Source organism: Lycorma delicatula, chromosome 9 (genome assembly GCF_047948215.1).
Source record: "Lycorma delicatula isolate Av1 chromosome 9, ASM4794821v1, whole genome shotgun sequence".
Classification (NCBI taxonomy): Eukaryota; Metazoa; Arthropoda; class Insecta; order Hemiptera; family Fulgoridae; genus Lycorma; species Lycorma delicatula.
In genome coordinates, this window is record NC_134463.1 from 7,403,262 (window position 1) to 7,427,088 (window position 23,827).

Sequence of the window (23,827 nt, forward strand, 5' to 3'; positions counted from 1 at the left end):
TAATTCTGAATAATTTTCTTCTTTATGGCTGTAAAATACGTGAGGGAGGGGTAGTATAAGCAACCATATAAATTATCGGAAGTTTAAGCAGTTTCATCGCAAGATATTTTTGTATTTTAATTCCATCATATTCAAATTTTTCAATATATATCATAGCTTGCGAAAATACATTATATCTTGACGTATTAAAATTGAAATTCTTTATTAATAGAAAAAAATTGTTTTATTAAAAATTAAGGAGAGCAAACATTTTTTCGTCGGAGGAGGGGAAAGCTCTTCCAGCCACCGAATGTCCGGACAGACGGCAAGTGTCGGGCTCTCACCGACTAAAATCCCTACCGCTTATACAACATGCCCTGATAGCCGTCTTTCGGCATTATTCAGAACAAGCTGTACACTTGCGGGATTCTTTGGGTGGTTCGAAGAGTTCTGAAACATCAGCAGCTGTGACGACCCCTAAGGGCCTCAGCTGCCACTTTGCCCAGGCTATACTCTCTCCATTCAGCCCGGTAGAAGTCAAGGTTGCAAGGCTTCTCTCATTTTTCTTATACTTTCTCTTTGTTACAAACAAGACTTACTTATAATGGTATATATGTTATCGTATAATAAACAATGTAAAAAAAAGAAAATTGATAAAGAAGATAGAAAATATCACATTCTCGAAAATTTTCTATTCTACCATCTTCTTCGTTTCTCTCATCCATCATCTTCTGCTGCAGTATTTCCCTGCTAATTACTGCATCAGAGTTCGAGTTTTCTTCGTCGCTAAAAAGTACATCGATCAGATTGTTAATAGTCAAACGTTCAGCGACCACTGTAAACAGTCTGTCCTCTACCCACCTCTCGCACTAGAAGTATGCCTGACTGTATCCTCCAGGCCACACTATACACACCCGTCGTCTTCTCTTCTTTTCTTGCTCAACAGGTAGGCATTGAACGCTCCTTTGCCAGTCAGCAGCTGTGTAAAAGTTGACCATTCCCTCGACAGATCTACGTACATCTGGGATGACTCTATACGTCCAGCGGTCAGATATAGCCTCATCCCATCCCTTTTGCTACTTTTCCAGCATTGCATCTCAGGCTTGCTTCTTTGGGGTGCCCATCCATCTTTCTACTCGCTCACCTGTTTTTAGATCAATCGGAGGCACGCCTGCAACCACGAATAACGCCTCGCTGGACACTGTTCTATAAGCTGAGCCATCATCCTTTGGATCCCATTTAAAGTTGTTTTGTATCGCGAGACGTCCGAGGCTGCGTATCCGACCACTGACTTGATTACTGTACCCAAGAGTCTCCACTTAGATGACCTTGGCCCCCCTCTCACGTTCCGAATGAGCTTGGAGACCAACTTTGTCATCTTTTCTGCCTTTTCCGAACTTTTGAGGATATGGGACGTAAATTTTAAACTACGGTCCAGCCGTACCTAGGTACTTAAGAGTCCACAGGGGAGGAGGAAAAACTATATTACAGAATGGTTTTATATCAATTATAACATAATAATATAATATTTTATATTAAAAAATCTCATTTTTATTTTTATGAACTATTTTATACATATTTCAAACCTGAAACCAACCAGCATTGTATTCATAACAACTACTAGTCACCAAACCGAAATCTTATAAAATCAAGTTTTATTCGACGATTTATTAAACTGTTTAAATTTTTTAAAACTGATCTATTAGATAAGTTTATAATTTTACGAAAATTATTTTTAAAATAGCATTTTTTGCAGTACATTTTGCTCTAAAAAGCTACTTTATTACTTAATTTTAATTTATCTGTTTATTAAATTTCTATATTACTAAATAATGGAGAATATCTTTATACTTTAGAGTCTAAGTGTTGTTTCATGCGTTACTTATCTTGCAAACAGTATATTCATGTTAAGTACGTACACAAAAACAAATAACTCTTAATTTTCTTGAGGATATCTCATTAGTTCTAATTTTGAAACCACTTAACGAACTTTACGGCTAATATAAGTTTAAACGTAAAGTAAGAGTATCATCGTTAGTTATTTAGTATGAAGTGTAGCGTAGAAGTTACAAGTTATAAAGTCAAATATTAACTGATATTATATTGGTATACTTTAGTAAACAGTGATGTTGAGATATAAGTATTTTCACATTCTCACCTGCTTGTGTGTGTGTGTGTGTGTGTGTGTGTGTGTGTGTGTGTGTATGTGTGTGTGTGTGTGTGTGTGTGTGTGTGTGTGTGTGTGTGTGTGTGTGTGTGTTCATGAAAGAGTATAGATCACAGAGATCCTAGCATCAGTAAAGGCTTTTAGTTACTAAAATTGAGTTTTACATTCTCTTGTGTACTTAAATTACATAGTAATATTATTAATATACCTACATTTCTTAGAATTCCTAAAAAAATTAAAAAATTCAATTTTTAAACAAAAAAATTAAATTATTCGAAACTATAATTATTTATTTTTAATTAACGAAAAATATTTTTTTAATAATAGTCTTTTTTTCAACATGCTAATACTTTTCTGTTGACATCATAATTGTTTCTAATAAAAATTAAAATCGTTTTCCGCTTTGTAACAATTAGAAATAAAATTTATTTTTAAACCGACAGATTAAAACTATAAAATTTTTTAAAAATGTATAGAAAATCAATATTTAGGGACGGTTGTTAATAACTTTCTTCAAAGTTTTCTTATAGTTTTATTTATCAAATAAGTTGACATCTTTAAATTTGTGTTCATTTGAAGGGATTATTTTTATAAAATATTGTCACCTACGATTTTAATAGTGCTTTTCTTCAAATATTATAACCAAGGTCTTCCTAGTGAACTTCGTCTACATATTGCTTCTCCAAGGATGTTTACTATAAAGCACGTAAGATCTAATAATGATATTTCTCATCCAAGATAGCGGTTATTTATTAAAACATTTCAATTTTATTATGCCCTCTGAAATATCATGTAATTTCTTTGCACTCTTCTTCACCATATTTGAAAATTTTGTGTAATCTTTTCCTCCTTTCTTCTAAATTTCAATATTTCTGATTTATCAAGAGATGCACTCTCATACAAAAATATACGACTTAAAGAAAGTGATTTTAATGTTTATAACTTAAAGTAGTTGCAATTTAATGATACATTTTGTAAACAGTTCTTATGCCGATAAGCAAATATTAGAGAAAAATTCTTAACAAAATTTCAAGTAGATCAAAAAGTGAAAAATTAGAAAAGCGTGTTAAAATTTTATTTAAGTGTGGAGCATTTTAATAAAAGTTGAAAACTATTTCTACCTTGATTAAGAGGTTATATAAGAACATTTTTTTTTATTATAATTTATATAAATCTTGAAACAGTCGAAAAATTAAAATTAATATATTGGTGCTTTGTAATATAACGAAAATTTTCTGATAAACTTTTAAATTCTGTTATTTTTGTGGTATTTACAATGTTTTTCTTAATAAAAATGTAAAGTGAAAACGTGTACAAATAAATTTTTAGTATGTTCTACGTTCTTAAAAATTTATCTTCTCAAACAATTTTTGTACGAAATCTATGAAATAATTTCTCAAATTAATAACATATTTCGACAAATTTCATAAACGTAAGTTTTAGCGTTCTCCAAATATATAGTGGCATAGTTCACTCTAAATATTCCGGTCAGGCATGACATTTTCACACGCTACAAAAATTGTCATTCATTTCATCCTTTGAAGTAATACGTAACGGTTGTACCGGTGGTTAAAAAAAAGAAATATATGCAGTGTATATAGTGAAATAAATTTTAACAGACACATTCATATGTAATTTTTTATTCTAAAATTTGGTATTATAAAAAATAAGTTTTACATTTTTACCTAGCTTATAAATTCTTAATTCAAATTTTTTTGTCTTTTTCTGTATACTTGAAAAGCAGTAAAAATAAATTAGATTAATCCTTTTTCATTCTTTTCGAAATTATGTATTAAATGCGTATATATATATTAGTTATATATCAGTAATACCTTACTGCTTATTATTCTACTAACATTACTAAGTAGTGTTCTTGTTTAATTGATAGTATTATTTTATCTTATGTAATTACTCCAACTTTCCATCTGACGATTTTTAAATAAGCTATAGATTGTGTTATTATATGCAGTGAATTATACATTGCGATTATTTTTTTAAAATTTATTTTAAAAACAAATATTGAAAATAAAACATTATTCCTGTATATACCTATATAATTTAAGCAATTACAATATTATAAAATCAAAACCAAATACAATACATTAAAATTAAGACACTTACCAGTTGTACTGGTAAAATTACGCTTACGCTTAAAAATTAAAGGAAATAACAAATCACTATATGCGAATTTATTTTATATGTAATTTTTAATTAAAACTGCTGATGAAGTAGTCACTTCGAAAGTGTTACAGTAAGTGTCTCTTACTCTTTTAATGTATTGTATTTGGTTGATTTGATTTTGTAATTGATGAAATTATATTTTCCAATACCGTTGAGGAAAAACTGTTTGAAAAAGTGTACATATATATATGTATATATATATATATATATACATACATACATACATACATAGGAAATTAGATTTAAATGTAAACATGACATAAAATCTATGTATGAATCATGCAAGTAGTGATAGGAGTAGTGAATAAAGAAAACAAACTCTGATTTAGAAAGAAATAAGACAAGGATGTAGTATGTATTCTGTATTCAAGATGAAAAGGTTTTCAACTTGAATATAGAAAATGCAGTACAGCAATATAGGAATTATTTACACAGTGACATAATCATCCAAGGAAAAAGGATAAATATATTGATATTTACTTATAAATTGTCTTTTTGACAGACAGTTTTAAATTAATTTTAAAATTCTGAATGGCGTGAATTAGTTGCTAGGAAATGAATCAATTTAATAAAAACCAAGGTAATGAAATATTAAAAGAATAATAATAATAAAAAATTAAATATTAAAATAGAAAATACAGTTTTTTATTAAGGTTATAAAATGCGAAGAATAGACCGAGTAAAGTAAAGGTAAAAAACAAAAGAATGACACAAGTATTTGTTCATCATCTAAAAATAACGAGTGATTTCATTTCAAACAGTTTTGGAATTCATTCGAATTAGTACTAAGAGTGGTATTCGGAAAGTAACTTCCGATTTGTTAATAAAAAAATTTTATAAAAAAATTATTATTATTTTCTACGTAATTGCTGTCAAATTAAGGATATTGTCATTTCTGTAAACAAGATTTTTGAATACCCTAGTCATAAAACTATCCCGCCTGTGAATTAAGACAGGTAGTAACACCGTTTTTCAACTACTCGTCATTTTTAAAACGCTGCGTCGCTAACCGTTTCTTCATTTTCGGGAAAAGGTGATAATAATCACTGGAAGCCAAATTATAGCTGTAAACAGAGCAGTATGCGAACGATGCCTGAACTTACTATGCCGCGTTGTTTGTTTTGTATGGTCCTTCTCAATCTCTTCAGTGTCTCGCAGTAATTTTCAGCTTTTTATCAGTTCAGAGCTACGATGAGTAACGCATGTTGATTATTGATGTCATTCTCATTTTACTAAAGGAATAGAAGGGCGATTTTCCTTTCTTCTTCCTCTTCACTTCATGGGTTAGGTACATCTGCCTGCTCAGGAAACCATCTTCTGCTCGGGCGACCTACACACCTGCGGCTCTGGATTTGTAATCACGGGCTAAGCGGGACAAGTGTTCATTTTCCATCCGTTCTAGACGACTGCACCGGTTCCTCTTGTATGTTTTAATTTTATCTTCCAAACTAAATATACGAAGCTCGTATTTTATATCTTCACTTTTTACTCTGTCATTCAATGTGCATCCCTTGACTGCTCTTAGAAATCTCATTTCAGCTGTTGTTACTTGGTCTACTTGGAAAGGGACCGTGTCTCATTCCCGTACAGCACCGCTGGTACCGCTGGCTATCATTTTATAAAATTTTAACCTAGTATCTCTCCTCGTTCTATATTTCAACATTCTCTAAATCTTCCCGCAGATATTCCTAAACCTATTTAGCTTATTCATTACGTCAGTATTATCTAGGAAATATACTTGACATTCTAAGTCATTAAAGAACGATACTTGTTCCAGGATGCTCCCGTTCCCCTGAATTTTTGACCTCACTGGATATTTCCCATAAAAATCTATCGCCATTGTCTTCCCCGTAGAAATTTCAAATTGTATTTATCGCAGATGTTTTACAGTCTGAACATTCCCCTCTGCAGCATGTCCTCAGATTCTTCAATTATGGCCACATCATCTGCATAAGCTATGATATTAAGTCTTACATAAGGACCGAGTTGTATCCCTAAATCAATACCTTGCCGCTATCTGCAAATGACATTGTTCACGTAAATGTTGAAAAGTATTAAAAAGAGATACAACAACCCTCTCTCACGCCCTTATTTGTTTTAAGATGTTCTTTGTCCATCTATACTGATAACCACAGTGGTGCCAGACTCTTGATGGCTCGAACAAGATGTAAAGGAAACCCCCTTCACTCAATATGAAAAACCATTCGACAGCCTGGATAGAGGGAAATTATATCCCTCTATCCAGGCTGTCGAATGGTTTTTCAAAATCAACAAAGACTATATGCGATTCCGGGCTAAATTCCTTTCTTTTCCTCGATCTGCTATTCTAATGTAAAGATTGCATCCATTGTTGAATTTATAGTGCGAATTTATTTGAGATGTTAAATTTGTGGACCGATATATACAGAAATATTATGATAATATTATTCACTTAAGTAGATACCTTCAATTTAATGTGTTCTCTTAAACAACGATCCGTTTTTATTTTCGTAAATAATCTCTTTTCGAGATTATATTGTCCCACAACAGACCAAAGTTTCAAGTGTAATTCGTAATTTTATATTGTATAATTTCATACCTAAACTAGATATTTTATATAATAAAATAACTCTTTTAATAATATTATGGAATGTAATAATTGATCTTTTTTGCAGATGAATCTTATTTAAAAAATACGCAAGTTTTACTTATAAAAAGTCTGTTTGTGTTAATTGCGAAAACGGTTGGGTTAACATGACTAAGACGCGGAGACGTGGATAAAGATAAGCAAGGTACAGTTACAATTTGGTCGGATAGTAGCAGCAGTTGTGGATAGTGGATGGTCTGATAGTGGAGTGGATAAGACCGAAAGGGGTCGGCCAGTCGGATACGGTGTGCAGTCCCTATGCGTTCAAAGCTAAATCGGGCCGGGTCTGGTAAGGATTACGAGTGTCAATTGCGTTAATGAATCTACCCTAATCCTACACCCTTATTGCCTCTATGTCTTCTGGTGGTAGGCTACAGCCTATCTACTATTACAACCCACCACTTTTTCTTTTCCTTTTTTTCCCTTTTCTCTTTCTTCTTTACTAAATATTACCCCTCCCTTTGATTTCTTTCTACTGTTTTCATTTTTTCATTTCAGTCGCTAACATACCTAAAGAGTAAAAAAATCTTATCGATTTTCTACTAATACTGTTATTTAAATTTTAACTGTTTTTAAATTACATCATATATATTAAAAATCTGATCTGGACACGACATAATTTCCTTGTACGTTAATTAAATTACATACACATTTTTTTAAAATGAAAAGTACATAAAATTTTATTTCATTAAAAACTTCTAATATTTTTTCATATTGTTATTATTATTGTATTTTTTTTTACAATCAGAGATTAATAATTATTAATACATCAATATATTTAAATTAAAAAAAAAAACTTAAAAAAGGAGAAGAAATCGGATTTGAACTGATGTGATCTTATCCTTATAAGATCCAAATATTTCATTAATTAAAATTATATTCTAACTCTATTTCTATTCTAAGTCTGGAACCGATAAAATAAGTACCGCTAATGATATATCGTTGAAAAGCTCTCAATGAGAGCGTATTACTGCAATTAAGAAAAAGTTCAAAATCCAATTTTTTTTTTATTTTGGGCTATTTTAAACACTTTTGGTCTAGGCGATTGAAATCAAAGGGGAGGTGCACATCTAGATGTTAAAACGGTCCTAAATCCAAAATTTCAACATCCTATGGCTAATCGTTTTTGAGTTATGCGAGATAAAAATGTACAGACGTCACGCCGAAACTAGTCAAAATGGATTCGGGGGGGGGGGGGGTCCAAAATGGATATTTCTGTGAAATCTGAAAACCGATATTTTTCGCGATCACAATTTTATTGTACTTCGTACAAGGAAGGAAAAATTAATTATTTATGTAATCTGCTACAATAAAAAAGGCGACCATAATTAATTACTCGCAAAAATTGGCAAAAGCATTCTTAAGAATGATTAATTGAATATCAACTTTATCTTTTAATCGATTCAGATCTATTAACGTTTGAGAGACATCTGGTATTATTTTTTATGTTTTATTTCTTTTATTATTTTACGGATATCTTTGAAGATGACCGAGGGCCTAAAGTATTATCCATTTGTATTAGTTGGTAAGATCCATATTAACGGATTACATGTTTGATCTCTATTTACCGTATACATCCGAGTATCAGGCACGCCAAATGTAAAACGCGTTTTGGAAAATTGAAATAAAGAAAAAAATTATTACTTTTTCCATTTTATTTACAAAATCGTCATACAAGATTCAAGGTATAATAGTATTTTTTTTTGCAAAATGTCAGTAAATCATATTACAATTTAAATATTTAATTAAAAGCGTATAAATTATTGTAGATATTTTTACCTTAATTACTGTCATCAGTGCTCAAGTTTCCGTCGTCCGTAGAATTCAATTATGTTTATAATCACTTAATCCCAAATAATTGTCCTCACGTCCGTTGACAACGTTGGAAATACATTTCCTGAACGATATTTAAACAAATTATCCGGTATTTCTGACCAAGGCGCGCAATAAACAACTCAAAATCTTTTTCAAGGAGGGTTTCTTAATATTACCAGGTGATTTAGTCTCATGTTGGCCATCCGGTTAGTGTAGTGTTTACGGAGTTTGGTATTAAATGTTCGGTTTAGGCAGATATTTGGAGATTGAAGAATACATGTATCACTTAGAATAATTTACTGATCACACTTTCCAGCAATACGTCATCGCTTTATACCATCGATCAAACGACTACTAAAATGATCCATTATAAGTATTGAACATTTTCGTAATAAATCGCTTGATGGATGCTCCCACACGCATGTAATTCAATCCAATAAAGTCCTGATTCATTATTCATCCATCACTTTCTGCAGACAATATAGGCATTCCTTTTTCAGTCAGTCAATTTATCTTCGTACTTTTCTGGTAACCGATGTGCTATTGTTCTTCTTCGTATAGAAAAACTATGTCGGTAAAGAAATCGGCGTAACCAGTTAACACTAGGTTTAAATTCATTCCCAACGGAATTCATTTGCGAATTCCAGAGCTTTTATTTGACATATTTTCTGTAGAAATCACGTATTTAAATTGAGCTATTTACATGAATGCGCTGCCAGTTTTTCTTCTATTTCCGGATATTTCGGGTATTTTCACCAAATGCACTCTTGTTTTTATCGGCTACGAGAAATTAGTTTCCTTTCTTTCGCTACTCAAGAATTCAGGATTCTGCTGCGTGAAATTCTCTGCCTATAGTACGTTTTTCATTCTCCTTTGGTAAGCAATAATCGTAACTTTTCTGCCGCAATGAATTAACGTAGTGTCTTTTTTCATTCACTCTGTAATTTGATACACGAATTATTTACGTATTGGATGGTCATTGTCACAATTAAAAAAATCGTACAATGAATAAAGAATGATTAAAAAAAATATTTTCCTTTGAAATAAGGGTAACTTATGTATGAGAAAAATGTAAAGGATAGCGCTAGGAAGCAAATAAAAGTTTAATATTCTAATATTGGTAATTTCTCGTAGCCAAATGCTTTATTTTATCTAAATCGTTTTCTGTTACTGGATGTAGCTTAAACTAAAGCGATTTGTATTACGATTCTTTATGGATAAATTAATATAATGTAAGTTAAATTACTGCATCATCATCGATGTAAAACCTTAAAATCCAATTACAACTTACATGGTATTTTTGAAGTCTTCATTGATGCGGCCAAAATGATGCACGTGGTACACGGATGTTTACGGTATTTATGTATAAATCTGTAACGTTTAATATGTGTATTTTTCTACATCGATCATAAATAATCTCTTGTAAATCCCATTGAACAACAATGATAATAATTGTATTATATAATAATTATAAAATAAATGAATATTATAAATACACATACAACACCACAATTATAAAATTGTATAATATATGAATTAAAGGTGTAATTTCAACTTTAAATCGGTTAATTTAACACATTATATTGTTATTGATTGAAATATTTTATTTATTTATTTTTTTTAAATGCTTTTATTTATAGTCACATCAACAATTATAGTCATTAGCGACTACAGTAATACTATCATGCAGTATTATATAAAACAAACAAAAAATCATAAAGAACAAAAATAAAAAAAAAATAAAGAAACAGGAACAATAAATAATAAACATAGACAAGCGACAAAAATAAATACAAAATAAAATACATAAATTAGACAAAAATCACTAAATCGTATTCTTCATTCCACTGAAGGAGAGGAACCGCAACAGACGTTTTATACCTTCGTTCAGGTTTAATAGAAATCTCATATCCGAACCCAGGTTTAAGTTTTGACGGATGATCCCAAAGATAGGACAATCAAAGAGCAGGTGGTACACGGACCATTTGACCTTGCAAGCCTCTTCTGAGGAGAGCCAAGTGGTGACCTTGGGTAAGCCTGCTGTGTCCAATCCTTAGCCGAGTTAAGATGACTTGGTCTCTTCTGTTGCTCGGGGATGGGGGTTTCTCGAGCACATTCTCCCGGATGTTATGTAATGCCGTCGAAGGACTCAGCAGCCAGAATCTATTCTATTGAGCTCGCAATTTTACACGGACTGATCTCATTAAATGTCTCTCGCATGTCGATTGTACTCGGATGCCATTTATTGCAGTTATCTTCGCAGCCTCATCGCCCCGTTCGTTCCCAAGGTTGCCACAATAGCCAGGGATCCATACCAGTACCACCAGTCTTATTTATCCTTGAAAGGATATGATGAATAATCTGGACGATGGATTCAGAACGTTTTATTTTAATCTAATACTTAAAACGGAAAGTTTGTCTGTTTATTTGTTCTCGCATCACGCGAGAACGAACCGACGGATTTAAAATTTGCAAAATACGTTCGCGTTATTTCAGGAAAGGTTTTAAACAATAGACCGAGGCCCTAGCCCCATTGAGGATGAAGTTGTAAATTAAGATATTCAGTTAAAAAAAAAAAAAAGATTAATCTTTTTACTTCAGTATTACATTTCTGTTAAAGGTGTGATATTGTATTACACCTTTGACAAAATTGTGTGATTGTATTTTTATGATGGGGATTTTCGTCGTCAAAGGTTTGTGTACTTTAGTTACGATAATCACTATTATTCTGACATTTATTTTGTTTTTTTTTTCTCAATGAATACTTTGTTACTAGTATTATTACTAGTATTATTCCCACAACCGTGAGGGTTAACGAATACGGCGGTCAGTTGTGGCCTTCTGGCAAGACGGTAATAGCTAGAGAAGCAAGCTCTGCGGCCCTGGAGGTGACCCCGTGATCCCGGGAAGACCCTAACTCGGTTTCGGGATTCTTCTAGGCCGTCCTCAGCCCAAGGGTCCATGAGACTTCACCTTCTGGCTAGACGGTCTTCAGTTATAACCAGTTAAAAATTCTTTAATAAAGTGTACACTTACACAGGAAAGTTGTCCTAAAATTTCGTCAGAATTTTATATTAGTTTGTATATTAATTTTATTTCACGTTGCTCTAGTAGATATATATTGTTAGTGAGAACATGTTGGATCCATAAACATGCACACATCGGTTCGAATCCGACTTCATATACATATATACTTTTTTAACTTTTTCTTTTTAATTAAAGTATATTGATTTATTAATAATTATTAACCTCTGATTGTAAAAATTGTTGAATTAAAATGAAAAGTACATAAAATTTTATTTCACTATTAGTTTCTGATTTTTTTTTATATATATTTTTTTGTATTGTTAATAATATAATTATTATTTATTGTCAAACTTTTTTTTACAATTAGAGGTTAATAATTATTAATAAATCAATATATTTTAATTTTAAAAAAAGTTAAAAAAAAAAATATGTAATGAAGTCGGATTCGAACCCATGTCCAAATTGGATCATTGTAAGATCCAAATATTTCATTAATTAAATTTGACTTGGTTATAACTCTGGAACCAATTAAAATAAGTACCATTTTTGATATATCGTTGAAAAGCTCTCATCGAAGGCTTATTGCTGCAGTCAAGAAAAAGCTCAAAATTCACATGTCATGCTAAATTAAAACCCCGCTTTATTTAGAAGTCTGACTGTAAATACATTTTTGGTCCAGTCGATTGCAATCAAAAGGGGAGGTGTACAACTAAATGTTATAACAGTTCTAAATACAAAATTTCCAACATTCTACAGCTAGTCTTCTTTGAGTTATGCGATGTACATTTGTACATACGTACGTACAGACGTCACGTCGAAACTAGTCAAAAAGGATTCAGGGATGGTCAAAATGGATATTTCCGTTGAAATCTGAAAACCAAAATTATTCGCGATTACAGTAGTTCCTTTTCTTTGTAAAAAGAAGTAAAAAAAGATAAAGGAGAGAAAAAGTTATAAAAAGGAGATGAAAATGAAGAAGAGGTAAATTTAAATGTGAATGTCTCTTCTAATTAATAAAGCAGGTAGTTGAACAACGATTTGAAATGAGGTGACAAGCCCGTTAAACATGAGCCAAGAGAAACTTTTATTGCTCAGCCTTTGCTACAGTAAATTTCATAAAACAGATAAGATTAAAATCATATAATTTAAAACAAATTATTTTTTATTTATTCCTTTTTTTTATTCAGTTATATTTACTGGGATAATTTAAAGATGAAGTTAGGACAATAGATGCCTTTTTTACACCCAACTTTCAAAATTTTACTTACAGAAGGAAGGTACAACATTGAAAAAGGAAAAAAAAATACTAATTTAAATTACGTCTATATCTCATATAAAAAATAAAATAAATAATAATTAATTTCAATAGAACAATACGCTAAAAATAGTAGAGACAAAAATGCATTCACTCAACCGCAGAAAAGCCACCAAGTATCACCCACCACATTCCTAATCTGAAAAAAGTCTCAAAAACTTCCCTTAATTATATCATTTTGTAAAAAAAATAGATGAAAAAAAAATGCATGAAAGTTGTATAAAATGTAACTATCGTAAGATGGTTTGAGGTATGTTTTAAAAATTATGTCTGAAATATTAAGCTTTAAGGAAATTACGAATTATCAAAAAGGTTTTCCTACATAACTTGCTCATTTTTAAGCTTTAATATTTTAGTTACAACTTTTGTGACAAAATACATATCTTGAGAGTGTGTAACAAATAATAATTAATTATTCAAAAAATTCAGAACTCTCAAAATTTAAAATTTAAATATTTTAGGTTTTATTCACGGTTAAGAGACTCAACGCGATTCTTTAGCTCTTGTATCGTATGGAAACATATATACCGTTCTGAATAATTCTTTAATTTGCTCATATTTTACAAATCGCGAAAAGAACAAGGAAAGAAGGTTTTTTTGAATAATTTATTTTCTAAAAAAGTTATTTTACAGGAATAATGTATTTAATTATTACAAGTATAATAATAAAATATGAGAATAGCTTCATAAAATAAAGTGAGAAAACAAAACAAAATAAATTTTTAAAAAACAGCACTCAAAAATGAATACTGTACACTGTTAAATTATTTTATTAAGTTTTTATCTTTGAAAAATCTCTTTTATCCGTTAAAAATATTAAATGAGTCGAGGTTTAAAATCTAAAATAAATTATTTATTAAAAACGTTATTGCGCATTACAAGTACAGTAGCTTAATCGTAAATTATTTATTATTCCTTCAACACAATATTTTCTACAAGTAGAAATATACTTTACTTTTACTAGAATACAGACGAACATTAATTTTAAATTTTATTACTTAAACATTTATGTTGTAAATGTTTTTAAAATTTGCTAAGCAAATTTTCCTTAGAACAACATTATATATATAATTATTAACAATAAAAGGAAAAATGTTTTATTTTTATAATTTTAGATTAAGTTAATACTTCATACATCTTTTCTTAAAATATGTTACATATGATCTTGGCAAAGATAAGTTATTACAACAAAAATATTTCTAATACAGGGAAGATAAAAATTAACTACAACGTTTTTAGATAAATGTTTTCATTATGAAGATAAAATTTTAGAAAAAAAAATCCCTTACAGAAATAGTTTTATTGTGTTTTATATCAGCTTCTGTAATATTTATTCCTTATTCAATAAGTACAAAGAAAGAAGAACTCTTCATCGCTAATTCTACCATTTTCCAAATAGCTACGTAATAGAAGAATAAATATGTTAAAGGGGATTTTAAGAAACAGTAAGATAAAACTATTTTCTTTAAAAACCTCTTAGAAATTAAATTAAATAGGGGATTGAAAACAAATAGAGTGGAATAGATGTAAAATGTAAATCTAACAAGTATGTTTTTCTATTGTTGCTGTTAAAATGAGAATTTTTTGTTAGCTTACAATAAAGTGGGTAAATCAACTTTTCTAAAGTTACTCAATTTGGGATCTCATTCCAATTGAGAAACAATACTGATATTTTTCTAGAACATTTATTCCAATTCTGTAAGTAATATTTTACTTTATGATAAGAAATTTCAAAATTGTTTGAACAACATAAAACGTTATATGTATACTGTCTGTTTGTCTATCTGATTGCTAGTTTACGCATCACGAGAGAACCAAACGACCGATCGCTTTCAAATTTGCAGGATACATTCGCGTTATCTCTGGGAAGGATTTAAGCCATTGAACGAGGTCCCCTAGTCCCATTGGAGGTGAAGTTGTGAATTGAAGATATTCCTTAAAGAAAAAAAAAGATTAATCCTTCTACTTCACTATTATATTTCTGCCACCATGGCAACAGTAATAAGTTATGAATTTTTCGTCGTCAAAGGTGTGAATACTCCAGTTACCATATGTATTACTATTCTATTTTTGTTTGTTGTAATTTAGTTTCTTTTTCATGTTTCTATAAAACCTGAATACATTAATTATTATTTATTAATTATTCTCACAGCCATAAGGGTAACGAACACTGTGGAAGTCCAAGGGGGGAGCCCCCCTCCCCGGTTAGACGACAACCGCGACCGAAGCGAGCTATTTGGCTCTGGGAAAAGCCCCGGGAAACCCATGAGTCGGCTTCGGGGTTCACCTGGGTCGCCCTGTCTAGGGGCCGGAGCCTAGTATATATATATATATTTTTTTTAAATATTTGTTCAAAAATTCGTAAATTTTACTGAATGTGGATAAACTTGGTATGTGTGGATGGGTATTTATACAACAGAAAATGGCAGATTATATATATTTTTAAGGTAAATAAATACGCGATGTCCGAAGAAACTAAAAATAACACTTTTTTTTTTGAAAAAACAAAATAATAGTCTAATAATATCTTATACAAAAATGGTTTATATTAGGCTAGCTAGTGATTCCCAAACTGTGCGCAGCGGCTTCTTCACAGGGGGGCCGCGAAATATTGTAAAAGCTTCGTAATTAATTGAACCAAGACATTTATGATTATTAATTTAATGTTAATAAAGAAAAAATAATGAAAATACACGAGTTTTATTTACTTGTATCTCTTACTTTCCGAGTAGTCATACTTTTACTTAGGGCATGGAAAAATTTTAATTCAAAAACGGCGCTGCGACTCGGAAAAGTTTGGAAACCACTGTATTAGGCAATCAAAATCTCGTCACTGGGACAGTTTAGAATGAACTCACTCAACCTGGCGTAATTTTTTTACTCGATTACCTGAAATTATTTTTTAAAAGCTTACTAACGATTATATGACTGGAAATTATTTATGTAACGTACTTTAAAAGAGAAAAAAGAATATGTAAAACATTTCATTTTTTAAATTTAATCCTTTAGATACAAATAAAGAATGTGAAATTAATTAAAATTCAGTAAAAATTATCTATATATTTAAACCGCATTAAATCCAGTTTGTAATTTTATTTGTTGAGAAATAATGAAAACACTTAAGATTTGTGGATTATAAAGAGTTTACAAGCAAGGATAATACTTAACATACGCTTTATGAGCATTATTTTACTTCCATTATAATATCCAATTTGAAGTATGTTTTAAAGTTAATATTATGGTAATTGGTATTGTTGATAAATCTTAACAGCAGTTAATTCCGTAATTATATAAGTTTTGAAGTGGGAAATAAGTTCATTATATTTTACTTATAGACAGAACATTGATAACTGTATGAATAATAATTCTATTAATGAGAATTAGCAGTCTGGTTGTCCGTGGCGCGAGTGGTAGCGTCTCGGCCTTTCACCTAGAGGTCCTGGGTTCGAATCCCGGTCAGGCATGGTATTTTTTCACACACGCTACAAATCTCATCCTCTGTGGAAAGAATTGCTGCTGACCACCCTAAGGTTAAACAAACAAAAAAAAGATGTAGTTTGGCTGTGGTCCGTGGCGTTAAAATTAAGAATATTAAGATCAAACTTAGAATTTCTTTACAACATTTTTTATCGCTTTCAAACATCTTACTCAATTTCTAATCTTGACATAATAATTAAAAATTAATCACTCTCATGAAATACACAGAAGTCTCACGAAAAAAAGGAAGAATTTTAGGAGACGTTCTACAAGTGAAAGTAAAGAAAAAGTTATAAAAACATGGGTTCGGAAACATTTCATTTTAAAGTTATAGCTTGCGAAAGTTTTCACCCTGATTTCTGAAAAAAAGTAAAATAAAGCCATTCAAACATTCTTAGAACATAAATTACGAAGTAAATTTTATAATTTCATGTGAATTTTTGACTTGAATATAAAACAAATGAATCTAATAATTTTTGAGAAAATTATTATAAAACAAAAAAAAATGGTGTCCAGAAACACCATTTTTTTATTATTTGTTTTATTTTCACTAGACGTACAATAACTTCGTTAAATTCTCAGATAACAAATAAAATTTTGCAAAATTTTGGCATTGACTTACCTACATTACAATGAGTAGATTTCAAAATGAATTTAAGGAATAGCAAAACACCAAAGTACCTAGGAGTTACACTTGATCGCACCCTAACGTATCGTAACCATTTCAATCAAACAGTCCTGAAATTACAGAGCAGGTTTAATAAGGTGACTAGCAAGTACCAGAGGGGGGCTAAAACAAAACCTTTTCGGATGCACCACTTCGAACATTGAAATTAGTTTTCTTCGTAGCAGAATACTGCTTTACAGATTGGTGTAACAGTTTAAATACTTCTAAAATAGATGTCCGATTAAATGAGGCGATGAGAATAATAATAGGGGAACTACTCTCTACTTTGGTTATTTACACTGGTAAACATCACCCCAACAAAGATCCATTGAGAATTTGTCCTGATCAGAAAAAGAGAGAAATATATTGATAACCCGCATTTATTAATCGGCGAAAAAATTGCAAATACTGTTCCTAGAAGACTGAAATCAAGAAAATTTCCTTGGACAGATAACCTTGAAGGAAACAATAATAAAATGTTAAAATGAAAACTTCTTTGGGAAAATAACTAGTAAGTAACAAAAGACTCATGGCTGACAACAGACTCAACCAAAGAGGTCTCTGGAATGGACCTATCAAGAAAACTTTGGAGCCGTCTAAACAAAATAATAACAGGCTAGGGAAGAAGAGCTGCTATTTTGCAAAAATGGGGATTGAAGAACACTGTTTAATGCCTATGTGGTGATCCTCGACGAAAATTAGACATATTACAGAAAAATGTTTTGTTTTAGTTACAATTAGCTTAGTTAGATCATAGGGATATTTATAATTTAAAGGAAGCTAAACACTGACTTATAAATTTCAAAGTAGATTTTTTGCGTGTAATATTAAAAAAATATAATGATGACATCATACAATAAGAAGAAGGAATTAATGTTGTGAAGTCGCATGAAATCTTTAGTATATCAACAAATAAATGTAAGTATAAAAGAAGAATTAGAGATAAGAATTTCCAAACCGGTTGAAATTATATGAAAAACTTCTGATTCATTAAAAAGGAATCATTACCAACTTTAAATCCATCCAAGGAACTTTAAATCAAACAGAATATTGAATAAACAATGAAGGAGAACATTTTGAACAATTATTGTAATAGTTTATTTATTAATTTTTAACAATTAGCTTTGTTTCTAAATATTTTTAAATTCTGAATCGATCCTTATTTCGTTTTAAAATTATACAACGTTTAAGAAATCAAATTTTATAAACTTTTCTTTACTTCATTTGAGATTAATTATACAGAAAGTTTTCTTAGAATTTAATCTTCTACAAATTTTATTGCAATTAGTCAATAGGTAGAACCTATTTTATTTCATTTTTCAGGTCAAAAACCGTTTAAAACTATCAAATTTACATTTTAATTTATGTTTCAACAACTTCATTATGGATCCAATTTATCCTTGAAGTAGAAATCAGAGCAAAATACTTCGTAAGTTGTAATATGAAAACGAAGTTTTTACGGGTCGACGTTATAGCATTATTTTTTCTTTATTTTCAATTTTTTAACGTGTCCTAAAATACCTACTTTAATATTACATTTCGGTTCTACTTAAATAATTCAGAAAACATTTTCAGAAAACAAAAATAGTTTTTTATATCTTTGTTTGGACCCGGTAGCTAGGATTCATGCAAAGCGAGTTTTAGTACCTAGATTATTTTTTACAACACTTTCATGGTTTTGCATAAACCAACGTACCATCTTTGCTGAGAAAATATGTTGTTTATTTTTTATTATTAAATTATAAATGTATTTAGATATCGCGCGATTTTTATTAAAATAAATTCGATCATTCTTGAAATTAATAGAAAACCAAACAAAATTCTTTTAATATTTATAAACTTTTTATGAAACGTAAACATGAAGTATAAAGGTAAATATATCTACATCAACTCTGAAAAGAAAATATCCATTTTATTTTCATTTTTATAAATCTGTGGGGAACGTGTAATAGTTTGAGTATTAAGATACTTGAAAGCTTCCCATTAAGGATTATTAAAAATACCATCATCGTACTCGCTAACTTCTACAGAATCATCAGATATATACATTTTCATTTTTAAATATTTTTATAGAAAAGTAAGAAATTCTTTAATTCAGCAAAATGAATCGATAAATGATTTCTGACCAATCAAATTATTAGGTCGGTTAATATATTTATAAAAATTTATTTTTTATAACCGGTTGAGCCAGTCAAAAAGAAGGATCGTATCTCACTTTCAAATGAAAAATTTTAAATGAAGTGCAGTGAAAAATGTGTATATGTAATTTAATAGGCGTACAAGGAAGTCATGCTATGATTGTGGAGAGCAGGATACAGCAGAACACGTAGTACTTTTTTGAACGAGTTGGAGAGACTTGAGGACCGCCATGATGGGCCACGGCACAGTAAATGTGGCTAATGTCATAAGTGTGATTTTGGGTGACAGAGATGCTTGGACGAGGATAACGACTGCAGGTCAGCCATAATTCGAAACAAGACAGCAGCGGGGAGGGGCAGGCAGGCTGGAAGACTATAGTTGACCTGAGGCGGAGCGACCGATGTCGGACGCCTGTGGTCGGCCAGCCTTAGTGGGTGGGCGGCGGAGGTTCCTCGGAATCGTAGTTCGCTAATGATCCTCTGGGGACGTCGCTGCTCTGATTATTCTAATTCGGTGACAAGAGCGCCCGAGTGATTGCGCAGAGGCTGTGTACATACCATGTGGATTAGGTCTGTCTCCTGCGTGGAGACAGAAGTGTGAAAAATGAAGTTAATTAACGAGGTGAGTTTTGGAAACTACAAAATATGTTTTGGACGAAGAAGAAGAATATTTGGAGACAAAGGTGGTGTAAGGGACCTGCTACCAGAACACCTTATGGCAGAACACCTTATGATGATGATTATATATATATATATTAATTAGAGAATAATATCTTTAAAATGATAAAAAGGTATGGATAATTTGATTTTCTATTTGTTCTTAGATCTTGAAAACCTTTTGCAACACAATAAAAAAAATTATTTATATTTTAAAAGAAATAAAAAAGATATGTTATAAAAAAAGTGTAAAAGAGTAGATTAATTTTTTTTGTTTTCGTTTTGTTCAACCACCGGTGTATTTACAATCGGTTAAGGGGTTCTTAAAGAACTCCCAAAATAAGCCATTCATAATAATAGTTAAAGTTATGTGTACATAAAATATTTTGACGTGTTATTTTTATTTTGTCGTTAATATGTTCTTTAATAAAATAATTAATGCGGTACTCCTGTTTAAATAGAAATACTACAACTTCCCTTGGATGCTGAGAGGCAGAATTCGCGAAGGAAGGCTTCTGCTTTTTTTTTGTACACGGAATTGTTTGTACTAATTCCAGGATAGATCATCTTTTGTCACTATCCTTCCCTTTATCTTATTATTAATCTCTACTTTCCAATCCCTTTTTATTCTTTAATTTTAGAAGTGAATGTGTTAGATCCATACTGAGAATTTCGGGATTATAGAGCCCAAGTTGCACCCTTGGTGTGTATTGAGAGTTGGAATTACCGGTAGACCGATTCGGGGCTCTGTCTAGTTCTGGTTAATATACAATAAGCCTAATGACTGAAGTACCTATTGAAAATTCTATTTTGTAAGGAATCTCCGGTGGATATAAAACAAGTTTCGGTTTAAAAAGATTTCGAGCTGATAAAATTTTGAGATTTAAACAAAATCGTTTGCTGTGCGCGATAAAAAATTATATAGCCTTAAATTATTGATCTAAACTTTATCCGTTTCTGATTAAATTATATGATAAATTTAGTTTTAGATATTTAAATTATATGACTTGCCAGAAATATCATTTGCCCATCTCCATGGCGGAGTGGTAGCGTCTTGACATTTCATCCGGAGGTCCTACGTTCGAATCCCGGTGAGTCATGACATCTTTCATATAGGCTACAAAATTCCATTTCCATATCCCACGCACTAGCTTCAAGTTTACGTGGCAATATCATCAAGCAAAAAAAAAAAAAAAAAAAAAAAAAAAATACCAGTAATTATGAATAAATAAAACTTAAATTATAAAGGGAATTAAGATGTAAATATAAGTTGTTAGAGATATTGTGCCTAGATTAAATTATTCATAGAGGCTTTAATCTGTTAGAAAGCAGGTTATAACAGCTTCTACAATGGGCTTTGCTTTCATTTGTCTCTAAACTGAAGTCTAGTTGTGCTTATAAGGCCTCAATTCATAACCGGAAAGAGCATCCAGGCTGCAGTATTGTACAAAATGGAATCCTTTATTTAATTGTAAGAAAATAATATTTCAGGATGTGTAATTAATTATTAAAAATTAATTAAATTATTTTATTTTATTTTATTTTCTGCATTGTTATTACTGGCAACTCAGGTTATATTATAAACATTCTATTGAATAATTAATTACCAGATTAAGCAGTAATTTGTTATTATACTTATTTCTGGATTCAAATCAAGGCAAATGTAATTTTGCCATTATTTAAATCCAGTATTTTTGAAACCACTGTAGATTAATTGATAGGGTTCAATTGATATCAGTTGAATATTTAGAAATATCTTTTTAGAAGTTTTCATATTTCAACTTTAGCAAGTTTATTTTACTTTCATATCTAAAATAAAGATGGTTATTTTTATTTTTATTTATTTTTTATATCAAATTTTAAAACGTGTAAAATAAATAGTAGTTTTTTTATTTAATAAAATAATCCAATTGTTATTCTCAAAGAAGAAAAGAAAAAATATCTGTAAGACAGCTCTTTACATTATTTGTAACTATTAAATTAAAAATACAAGCTATGCATATTTATTTGCTCACTTATACATACAAAAACATTACTTTTGAATATTTATATAAAGTAGAAAGCAAGCAAAAAGATACTACTCTGCATAATAATTGATTAATGTATTATATAATACACTGAAATTATTTTACTAAGAAAAGACCGAGCGTTCTTACTCGCTTTTTATTTTTCTTTAATTCATCTTATTAAAGTGAAGTTTATTTATGGATTTGAAAATTTATTTAAAGATAATTATTTATTATTTTATAATAATAGTCTGTATTATCTAGAAATGAAAAGAAAAAATACAAATAAGGAACTTTAATTAAACGTGTCACAAACTTAGAAGGATCTTTTCGTTTCAGTTTAATTTTTCTTTCAGTGGAACTATTTATTATTATAAACCAATATTATATAACTAATGTAACTCACTGATATTAGGTATTAAGGAACAAGATAAGATATTTTTAAATTTAATCTTATATCTAAAGTCGAAAGTTTATCTGTTTGTTCTCTCACCGCGTGAGAACCAACCGGCCGATTGCTTTCAAGTATTTAGGGTAAATTCTTGTTAATCCCAGAGAACGATTTAAACGATAGATCGGTACCGATAACCTAGCCCACATTAGAATGAAGTTTTGAATTAAAGATATCTTCTTTCTCATAAAAAAGGACGGTGAGTGAGTTGTCTGTTCTCACATTTTTATTTTAGCTGCTACTGGCGCAAAGCGAACTAATGGTACGCCGGGCGGCTGCGCGCAGCGCACGAACGATTCATTCGTTCGAACGATTTTACTACTTCTTGATACAAACGATTTATCTAAAATTATATTTCTATTTTAGGAATACAAAAGGAAAACATTAGGGTTAGAGCTGTGTTAAAATAACAAAACTCAAGAAAAACCTAAAAGTGTTTAGGATTTTGAAGCTTTTCGTTGTAAAAGGTTACAATCGGCAAACAAATTTAACAAATCATGAACAGTCAAACATAAACCATGTAAAATTTTCCTTTTTGCTAATTCATTAAAGAAAAAAGATTAATCTTTTTCATCATTATTATATTTCTGTCACCATGACAACAGAAATAAGTTATTCATTTTTCGTCATCAAAGGTGTATGTACTTTAGTCACCGTAGTTACTATTATTTTATCTTTTATTATTTAGTTTATTTTTCAGGTTTCTATAAAGCCTGAATACCTTAATTATTATTTATCAATATTATGCTCATAATTACAATGCGGGGGTCCAAGGGAGGCCCTCTGGCTAGAAGGTCGGGTGAGTTAAGCGAGCTACGACTGGCAAGTGTTTAAACAGATTAAAGATTACACGATTAAAAAAAAATATCTAATTTTTACAAATTAATCAAGTCCATTAATCTGATTAATTTAACAAGAAATTTTAAAAATAAAGAAACGCTTTAGTTTGTTTTATTTTGTCGCATCCAACTGTCCAAGTGTATGATGGATAATTCAATTTTTAATCTTTTTATACATGACGCCTTTTGCGTTTTGGAATTTACACGTTTCAGAGTTTGTGGTTCATCATCTAAAGAATTTCATTCAATCGAGATCGTTCAATATTGTAATGAATTAAATAAATATACGCCTAACTCATTAGATTATTATTTGAAGTAATCATTAAGATTTGTTTAAAGTATCAATAAACTTTTACCGTAATTTATTATTATTTATTTCGAATGTAAAAAAATACGCTTTTCAATTTATAAAATTTTTCTCACCACCAAAAAATAATTATTGACTCTATTTAGATGAGCGATGAGTTTACTTACTCTATATA